Source organism: Volvox carteri (assembly GCF_000143455.1).
Source record: "Volvox carteri f. nagariensis unplaced genomic scaffold VOLCAscaffold_61, whole genome shotgun sequence".
NCBI lineage: Eukaryota > Viridiplantae > Chlorophyta > Chlorophyceae > Chlamydomonadales > Volvocaceae > Volvox > Volvox carteri.
In genome coordinates, this window is record NW_003307604.1 from 47,841 (window position 1) to 56,694 (window position 8,854).

Here is an 8,854-nt window from a genome sequence, read left to right on the forward strand (position 1 = left end):
TTGGAATGGGAAGGGGCTGCAGTAATCCACCCGGCTTAGCATTTGTTGGTTTGTTACGCTGACATTGGGGACATGATTTGACGTGTTCTTTAACGTCAGAGTCAAGCCCTGGCCACCAATATGATTGTGCGATCGCTTGTTTGGTGCGGTCTATACCGCGGTGGCCTGCGTAAGGGACATCATGATACTCGGTCAAGATGGCTCTTCGCAGTTCAGCGTTTTGAGGGACATAGATCTGGTTTCCCCGATACCAGAATCCATTCCTTCGTTTTAACTGCAGCTTGGCTACTCTTGATTTAGCAAGGTTTGGATCACCGTCGTACCCGCTTTTGATTCGGTGTCCCAAGTCGCTGTCCGCCAGCGAGGCCGTAAGCACATTAAGCACCGTGTCGTGAACCCAACTAATAGGGTCTGCGACATTAATCCGTCCGGGTCGGTACTCCCAAGTGAACTGGAATCGAGACAATCGTTCCAACCATCGAGCTTGCCTTCTGGAAAGTTTATCGGCGCTTTTCTGCTCTTGCAGATAGACCAAAGGTTGATGGTCCGTTACTAGGGTGACATGACTCGCACCTTCCAAGTAACAACGCCATTCTTCCATTGCCAGGACTGTGCCCAAGCATTCTTGGTCTGTGGTGGAATAATTGTATTCCGCGCTGCTGAATTTAGAACTCGTATAAGCAACTGGTCGGTCGTCTTGTAACAAGACAGCGCCAGTGCCATGCAGCGACGCGTCAGACCAAACTACGAAGGGTTTGTCAAGCTCGGGGAGTTTTAATACTGGTGCGTTTGTCAAGGCATCTTTCACACCCTGAAAGGCAGTATCACACTCCTTTGTCCAGTGGAAGGGCACTTTCGCACTTGTTAGGGTTGTGAGGGGGCCACGAGAGAGGAATAACCCTGGATGAACCTCCGAAAATAATTGGCTAAGCCAAGAAACGCGCGCAATTTAGAGGCGTCGGTTGGTACCGGCCATTCTTTAACAACTTTAACTTTGCGCTCGTCGACTTTCAAGCCGTCACGGCTGACTACGTGGCCCAGGAAGTGCAGTTCGGTCCGGTTGAACTAACACTTAGACATCTTTGCCTTGAATTCGTGCTTTCTAAGCAAGGACAACACCACCCTTAGGTGTTGTTCATGCTCGGCCTGGGTCTTACTGAAGACCAGAATGTCGTCCAAGTACACCAGCACAAATTTGCCAATGTGTTCGGCGAAGATCCGATTCATCACCGCTTGGAACGTAGCAGGGGCGTTTGTGAGTCCAAAGCACAGCACTTTGAACTGGTATTGGCCCATTCCCGGAGCGATAAAGGCCGTTTTCGCAACATCCTCTGGTGTAATGCGAATTTGGTTGTAGCCCTGCTGTAAGTCCAGGGAACTAAATATCTTAGCCCCTTGGAGTTGATCGAAGAGGTCAGTAATGTTTGGCATAGGATACCGCCGCTTGATCGTGATTTTGTTTAACGCACGGTAATCCAAGACCATGCGAAGGCCCTGACCATTAGCTTTTTCCACAAAGATAACGGGCGCACCATAAGGAGAAGTAGAGGGTTCTATGTAGCCCTTACTCAACAATTCGGTGACTTGTTTACGGACCTCTTGGCGCTCTAGATGAATCACAAGTAGCATACCGGTCCGAATTTTTAACCAAGACTCGTGCCGCTCCCCTCCCTAACAACTACTTTCGGGCAGAAATGGCGACACTACTGCCGACTATTACTTAGGTGCACCACAAGACCTTTACCCGTAATACTGCGATGGCTGTCCACTACCGCCCGGTGCGAAGTCCTCCTTAGCAACTTCGACATGCCACAACAGTGGCCCGTTTGTGCAGGTGCTCCAAACTGCTCTGCCCCGACCATCCAACAATTACCAGCACCGCTACCACAGAAACTGACTCAACACTGATGAGCGAACTGAATTACCAACATAGACATTGAGTCAACCGGTACGATCGTTTAGCGGGCGGTACAGCCCCTTCCACTAGTGGAATCGTATGACCTACTTCGCGATCTGGAGGAAGGCCTTTGAGCTCTTCGAATACGTCCTTGTATTCGTCAAGCAACCCTTGCAATGTTGCTTCGGGGATTATGTCGGTGTCGGGAGGAAGTGACTCCGCAGACGCCGAGGATTCAGAAATGAGCTCAGATTGCACAAGCATTAAATAGCTTCGTGCGCCTTTGGCAATCCTCCGTGCAGCTGCTTTAGCTGACATCGTTTCCACCGTACTCGCAGCATAGAGAGTGGCGGTAACGTAATTCATGATGGCAATACCATCTAGGTGATCGTCGTCGTCTGCTGAAGACCAAAAGGAAGGCCTCACGACAACAGTATCGCCGGTAGCTTTCCGTACTGTAAGCGTGTGTGATTCCCAACACATTTTCGCTTTCTTGCGCTCCAACCAGTCATCAGCGAGAATAATTTCAACGCCTGGAACACCTTGCTTTAAAACAAGTAGTGTGACTGTTTCATGAAAGGAGCCTATACGGAGCTTAGCGGTAATCGAGCCATTGATAAGCTCATGAGTTCCGTTCGCGACGCGAACAGTAGAGATAGTGCAAGGACGGACAGAAAGAGCCATCCTGCGGACAGCTTCGAGAGAAATGAAGCCGTCGGCAACCCGGCCGCAATTGGCACCGGAGTCGGCAAGAACTTTGCACGCCGTTTGACACAAGCGAGCATCAAAAAGCATAGTGCGGCCATTGCTATCCAAGCTGTTAAGCTGCACCGATTTGGACGGCGGGTCATACCAAAGCTGTAATGGCCAAGGGATGCCCGGCAAGTCCGAACGCGTTCCAACGTCTACTGGTTGGGAGAACAACTGTGTTCCAACAGCATAAGTTTTGAGTAGCTGGTATCCAGCGGAACGCATAAGACACTCGACTTGAGTCCATTTAGGAACGGCGAACACCGCCGAAGTTGTTTTAGGATTTTTTAGCTTACAGCGGTGGTAATGTTGCTGCCATTCTTTAATATGAGTGTATGGGGGATTGATCCAAACAAACTCGCCAGAGACGTCCGTATCAAAGAACGAGTTGGATGGAGAGGCAAAGCGCGAACAGAGACTGTTGTCGCCCGAGTCGTTACAAGCGGCATCGAACGTAAATTGACGCCCAAGTTCGTTCTCAACCCTTCGAAATTCATCACGAAGGAACATCCGATCACATATCAACGGATCGCAAACAGGCGGAACAACAGAGTCCCTAATCTTCAAGTCAGGCTCGGCAGAAGAGACTTTGTCTACACGTGCTACCGCCTGCTTGCAAAACACCCCCTCGCGCTTGCCAGCGTCCTAATTAGCCGGTCGGTTCGCGTTTAGACTAGCCGTCTTCTCCTGCAGTCGGGCCATCTGCTCCTGCAGGTGGCGAAGGCAGTCCTTCTTGTGCTCTTCCCAAGTCTGGTTCGCCGGTTTGAGGCGAGAGCACATCCGACACTTGAGAGGAGTACCGGACGTTGACGTCCGCGGTTTCTTCGCACGAACCGTTTCCCAGGCCTGTTTGGAAGGGGACCGAGGGCGAGATTGCTTAGGGCGAGAGGAGGAAGTAAACTTAGACGGGCCAGCTTGCGTAGTAACTACAGCAAGCTGTGCTTTGTCCTTTCCGGCTTTCCACCGAACCTCCTGACCACTAGCATACAGGATTAGCTTCTCTAAATCCTGCCAGTCTTTGCCCTCATCGTCCGTAGCGCAGCGACCGCGCAGCGCAGGAACTAAGCCCTTGATATACCAAGAGATTTGATCCGCAACACTCATATCATTCGCTTCGCGAACAATATCTGTTGTAGAACTAAGTTTGTGGCGGTCAGCTCTCTGGACGAACTGGTTTCCGTATCATGCCGTGCAGATCGCACGGGCATCTCTAGGGCACCTTGCCCTATATTAGCTTCCGCTTATCTGTCTAACTTGTAACACAACGACGTGCTAAGGTTGTATGCAATACGTGCTAAGCAACGGCATAGTTACCATTCACAACAGGTTATGAGCCCCGCATAAGGCGGGAAGCAACGATACAAATGTCTGAGCGAATGACCTACACGGAAAGGCTAAACGTGGCAAATAGGACCACTTGGCTCATACGAACTAAAGCAGAGATCATCAAGCTGAAAGCTGGAAGTGCGCTCGTAAATGCGCTTGACGAAAGCAATTCTACCTCGGTTGAACGACATCAGACGGCGTGCGCCGTCATCTGCGGGCTACTGGACGATAAAGATCTCCCGCTACTTGAGAAGCATAAGGACGCGCGGGACTTGCTCAACGCGCTAGACGAAAGGTACAAGGGGCTAATGGAGCATCACGTGACCCGGCTGTGGAGGGACTTTAACGCGTTCAAAATGCAGCCTAATCAAAGCCTAAGGGACTACATCAAGCGGATTAAGGACATCGTCGAGGAGCTGACTGCATGCAAGCAGCCGGTAGCCGATGCGAACGCGGTCTTGATTGCCCTTAAGGGGCTCCCCTCCAGATATGACCCATACGTTGCACCGTATTATAGCACAACGTTGATGCCGAAGACGCTGGATGAGCTCGAGAACAACCTGTTGGGCGTCGAGACCGTTATCGACGAACGAGCATCAACGAGCGTACTGCCCAACACCCTCTTCGCCGGTAAGGGCGATCAAGATAGGGGCAACGAGCGCGGCGGTGGTAACAGCCGCGGTGGAGGCTACAGGCGTGGAAACAAGTACGGCGGCGGTAACGGCATTAGGTGTTTCAACTGCAAGGAAATCGGTCACTGCGCCAAGGAATGCCCCAAGCCTAAGAAGGAGTGCGCGAAGTGTCATCTGTTGGGTCATACTGCCGAAGAGTGTAGGAACAGACGTCGCCGTGGTGGAGATGGAGGTGCTGGAAACGACGGCGGATATGCCGCCGCCGTGGTTGAGCGCCCGCTGTTCATGCTGGAGCTGGGGGATTCGCCATCGCGTACGGTGGCGGCTGAAATGCTTGAGCTAGAATCCACTCCGGCGTTTACTGTGTCACCGTCGGCTGCGTCGGGCAGTACGGAGACGTCAGGGCCACAGCTGCGGGAGCTAGACGCTACCTGGTACCTGGACTCTGGCGCTATCTACCATGTCACGCCGGACGCACGGTCACTAAGGGACTACAAACCTTGTGACCCGATTCCGCTGAAGTGTGGCGGAGGTGAGGTGCACTACGCGGTTGGTTATGGGGACCTGTTGGTAGAAGTCGTGAAGGAACAAACTGACTGTTATTCATTCCACATCGGGAATAACTACTACCATAAGCAGAAGGGCCCAGTAGTAATCAAGATTAGAAACGTGTACTACGTGCCTGGGTTCAAGTTTCGGCTCTTGGCGCTTAAACAGCTGACGAATGATGGTGCGCAGTTTTCGGGCTCTGGGACGAGCATGGATGATTGGAATTCCCGGGAACAATGGTCTTTATACGCACATTGCAAGTATTCTGTTTATTCCGTCAAAGTCAAGGAGAAGCTGCCGAGAATGCAGTCTGGTGGACCGGTTGCGTCAGTACATCTTGTAGCAGATCGCGCACGACTGTGGCATTCACGCTTTGGCCACCTGAGCTACGGTAACTTGGCGCGACTGGCTGACGAAGAGATGGTCGCTGGCCTTGACGTGACACCGAAGAAGTTCCGAGAGGTTGGTGCGGCGGTGTGTGAAGGGTGCGTAATGGGCAAGCATTCTAGGAAACCCTTTCCGGAGTCACACTCCAGTGTGGGCCGGGCTCTAGAACGAGTCCATATGGACCTCGCAGGGCCGATGTCTGTAGAGTCCTATGGGGGAAATAGCTATGTCGCCACTTTTCTGGACGAGTACACCGGGCTTTCGGTAGTGTCGTTCTTGAAGCTGAAGAGTGAGGCAATAGCTGTCGTTAAGTCCGTGCTGACCCTGTTGGAAAACCAGTGTGGGCAGAAGGTGAAGGAGGTACGTACGGATCGAGGAAGGGAGTATTTGAATGCTGAGCTGAGGGAGTTCTACGGTGAGCGGGGGATTGTGCATCAGACCTCTGCTCCTTACACCCCCCAGCAGAATGGTATTGCTGAGCGCCTGAATCGCACGCTGATGGAGAAAGTTGGGTGCATGTTAATCGAGAGTGGCCTGCCTTCACGTGGGTGGGCGTTAGCGATGCATACGGCAAATTATTTGCGCAATCGTTCCCCTGTCCATGGTCTCAAAGGGACGCCGTTTGAGCATTTCTATGGGCAAAAGCCCAACGTGTCAGATCTGCGTGTGTTTGGCTGTGTGGCTTATATTCGAGTACCTGATCACCAACGCAGGAAGATCGATCCGGTATCTATGAAGGGTGTTTTTGTGGGCTACGAGCCGGAGTCTAAGGCATACCGTGTGCTTATGCCGGATGGACGACAGCTAGTCAGCCGTGAGGTTAAGTTTGATGAGCGTGCCTTCGGTTTGATGAGTGTTAAGGGCCCGCAGTACCGGGTAGAGGTGGTCAGGGATGAAGATGAAGAGTCTGAGACGGGATGGATGCAAGAGGGTGAAGAGGAGAGTGAAGATAGTTCTGATGTGCAGTCGTCTATCTCGTTTGATGTCTTTGAGGGTTCGGTTACCGTGGGAGCAAACGATAGCTCCGGTGCCGAGCCTGCTTCTGCGTCTGGGGGCGTGGGTACCGTGGGAGCAAACGATAGCTCCGGTGCCGGATCTGCTTCTGCATCTGGGGGCGTGGGTTCTGTGGGAGGGAATAATAGTTCCAGTACCCTGTCCGCTGAGGGGGGGAATGAGCAACCGAGAAACCCTCCACAACTTCGTACCTCAACGCGTTCTAATAAGGGAGTGCCGCCTGTTAAGTTGAATTTATCTGCGGTTAATGGAGTGCCGTTGACGTATGAGGAAGCAATGAAATCCCCAGAAGCACCTATGTGGAAGCAAGCCATGGATGAAGAGCTTGCGTCTATCAGGGCAAATGAAGTATGGCGCTTAGAAATTCCCCCGAAGAGTGTACGTCCCCTACCTGTTAAGTGGGTATTTTCTTTGAAGAAGGATGAGCATGGTGAAATTGTGCGTTATAAGGCGCGTTTGGTCGCGAAGGGGTTTGCTCAAGTGGAAGGCCGGGATTATGAGGAGGTCTGGGCACCAGTTAGCAAGCATACTACGTTGCGTGCTTTGCTGTCTGGTTGCGGCTCGTGATCTTGAGTTGCACCAGTTAGATGTCAAGACTGCTTTTCTGAATGGTGAGCTGGAAGAAACGGTTTATATCCAGCAGCCACCTGGCTATGTTGAGGGCGAACCTTATTTGGCATGCAAGTTGGAGAAGGCTCTGTATGGGCTGAAACAGGCCCCCCGTGCTTGGTATGCGCGACTTAGGTCGGAGTTAGAAGCTATGAATTTCACTGTGTCCCAAGCTGATCCGGGATTGTTTTACCGGGATGTTCTAGGAGAGCGCGTATATTTGCTGGTCTATGTGGATGACCTTCTAATTGCTGCGAAGGATATTAATATCGTACGTCAGTTGAAAGATAAGTTGAAATCCATCTTTGATGTGCGTGACTTGGGTGAGGCCCGTGTGTTTTTTGGGTTTTGAGATTGAGCGTAATCGGGCCGAGCGTACAATGAAGGTATCACAGAAGAGGTACGCCAAGGGGCTAGTTGAGAAGTACGGGCTGGAAGATGCCAACGGGCGTGCTGTGCCTTTGTCGCACGGCACTACCTTGCATTCAGCTGGCCAACCACTTGATGTACGGCAATTCCGGTTTGGAGAGCTTATTGGGAGTCTGCTATATTTGTCGGTGGGCACTAGGCCTGATATTGCATATTCCGTGGGAGCTCTTGCCCGTCACATGTCCAAGCCCACGGTGGAGCATTGGCAGGCGGCGAAAGGGGTTGTTCGGTACATTGCTGGTACGGCTGGTCTGGGTATTGTCTTTTCTCCGAAGTCGAGTAATCCATCTTTGCATGGGTATTGCGACTCGGACTATGCAGCATGCGTAGATACGCGTCGTTCAACTACCGGCTACGTGTTTTTGAATGCTGGTGGAGCTGTTAGTTGGTCAAGTCGTTTGCAGCCTACCGTGGCTACGTCAACCGCGGAGGCAGAGTATATGGCGAGTGGAGCGGCAACTAAGGAGGCTTTGTGGTACCGTCACTTGGCACGTGATTTACAGATGCGGGTGTCTTCGGTACCTATCTTGTGCGATAGTCAGGCGGCAATCAAGATCATCAACAATCCGATTTCGTCCGCTAGGTCAAAGCACATCGACGTGCTTCACCATTTCGTTCGCGAGCGTGTAGCGCGGGGTGAGATCGTGTTTTCCTACTGCAAGTCGGCGGACATGGTCGCTGATTGTCTGACGAAGCCTTTGCCTCTTCCTCAGTTCAAGAAGTGCATCCAGGCGATGGGTCTGCGTTGAGAAGTTTTGCCTTTGGAGTTTTTCAGTTCCCAGAGGTCTGCCCGCGTGGGAGTGTTGTAGAACTAAGTTTGTGGCGGTCAGCTCTCTGGACGAACTGGTTTCCGTATCATGCCGTGCAGATCGCACGGGCATCTCTAGGGCACCTTGCCCTATATTAGCTTCCGCTTATCTGTCTAACTTGTAACACAACGACGTGCTAAGGTTGTATGCAATACGTGCTAAGCAACGGCATAGTTACCATTCACAACAATATCGTAGAAGCGCTGCGTATACTCTGGTACGGACTCGTCTATTTTCATATCGTACTCGTGCGCATGCAAACGATCGCGTGCGGCCATCGCGGTGTCGCGCTTCGCATCCCCATATTGTAACAGGAATTTATCACGCAACAAATCGCGGGTAAGTGGTTGCGCGCCGGACTTGTGCTTAAGGAAAAGGTCTGCGGCCCACTCCTGAGCCTTGCCCGTAAGCCAGAACATAAAGTGCTCAAGCGGGTCCATTTGCGACAAGTC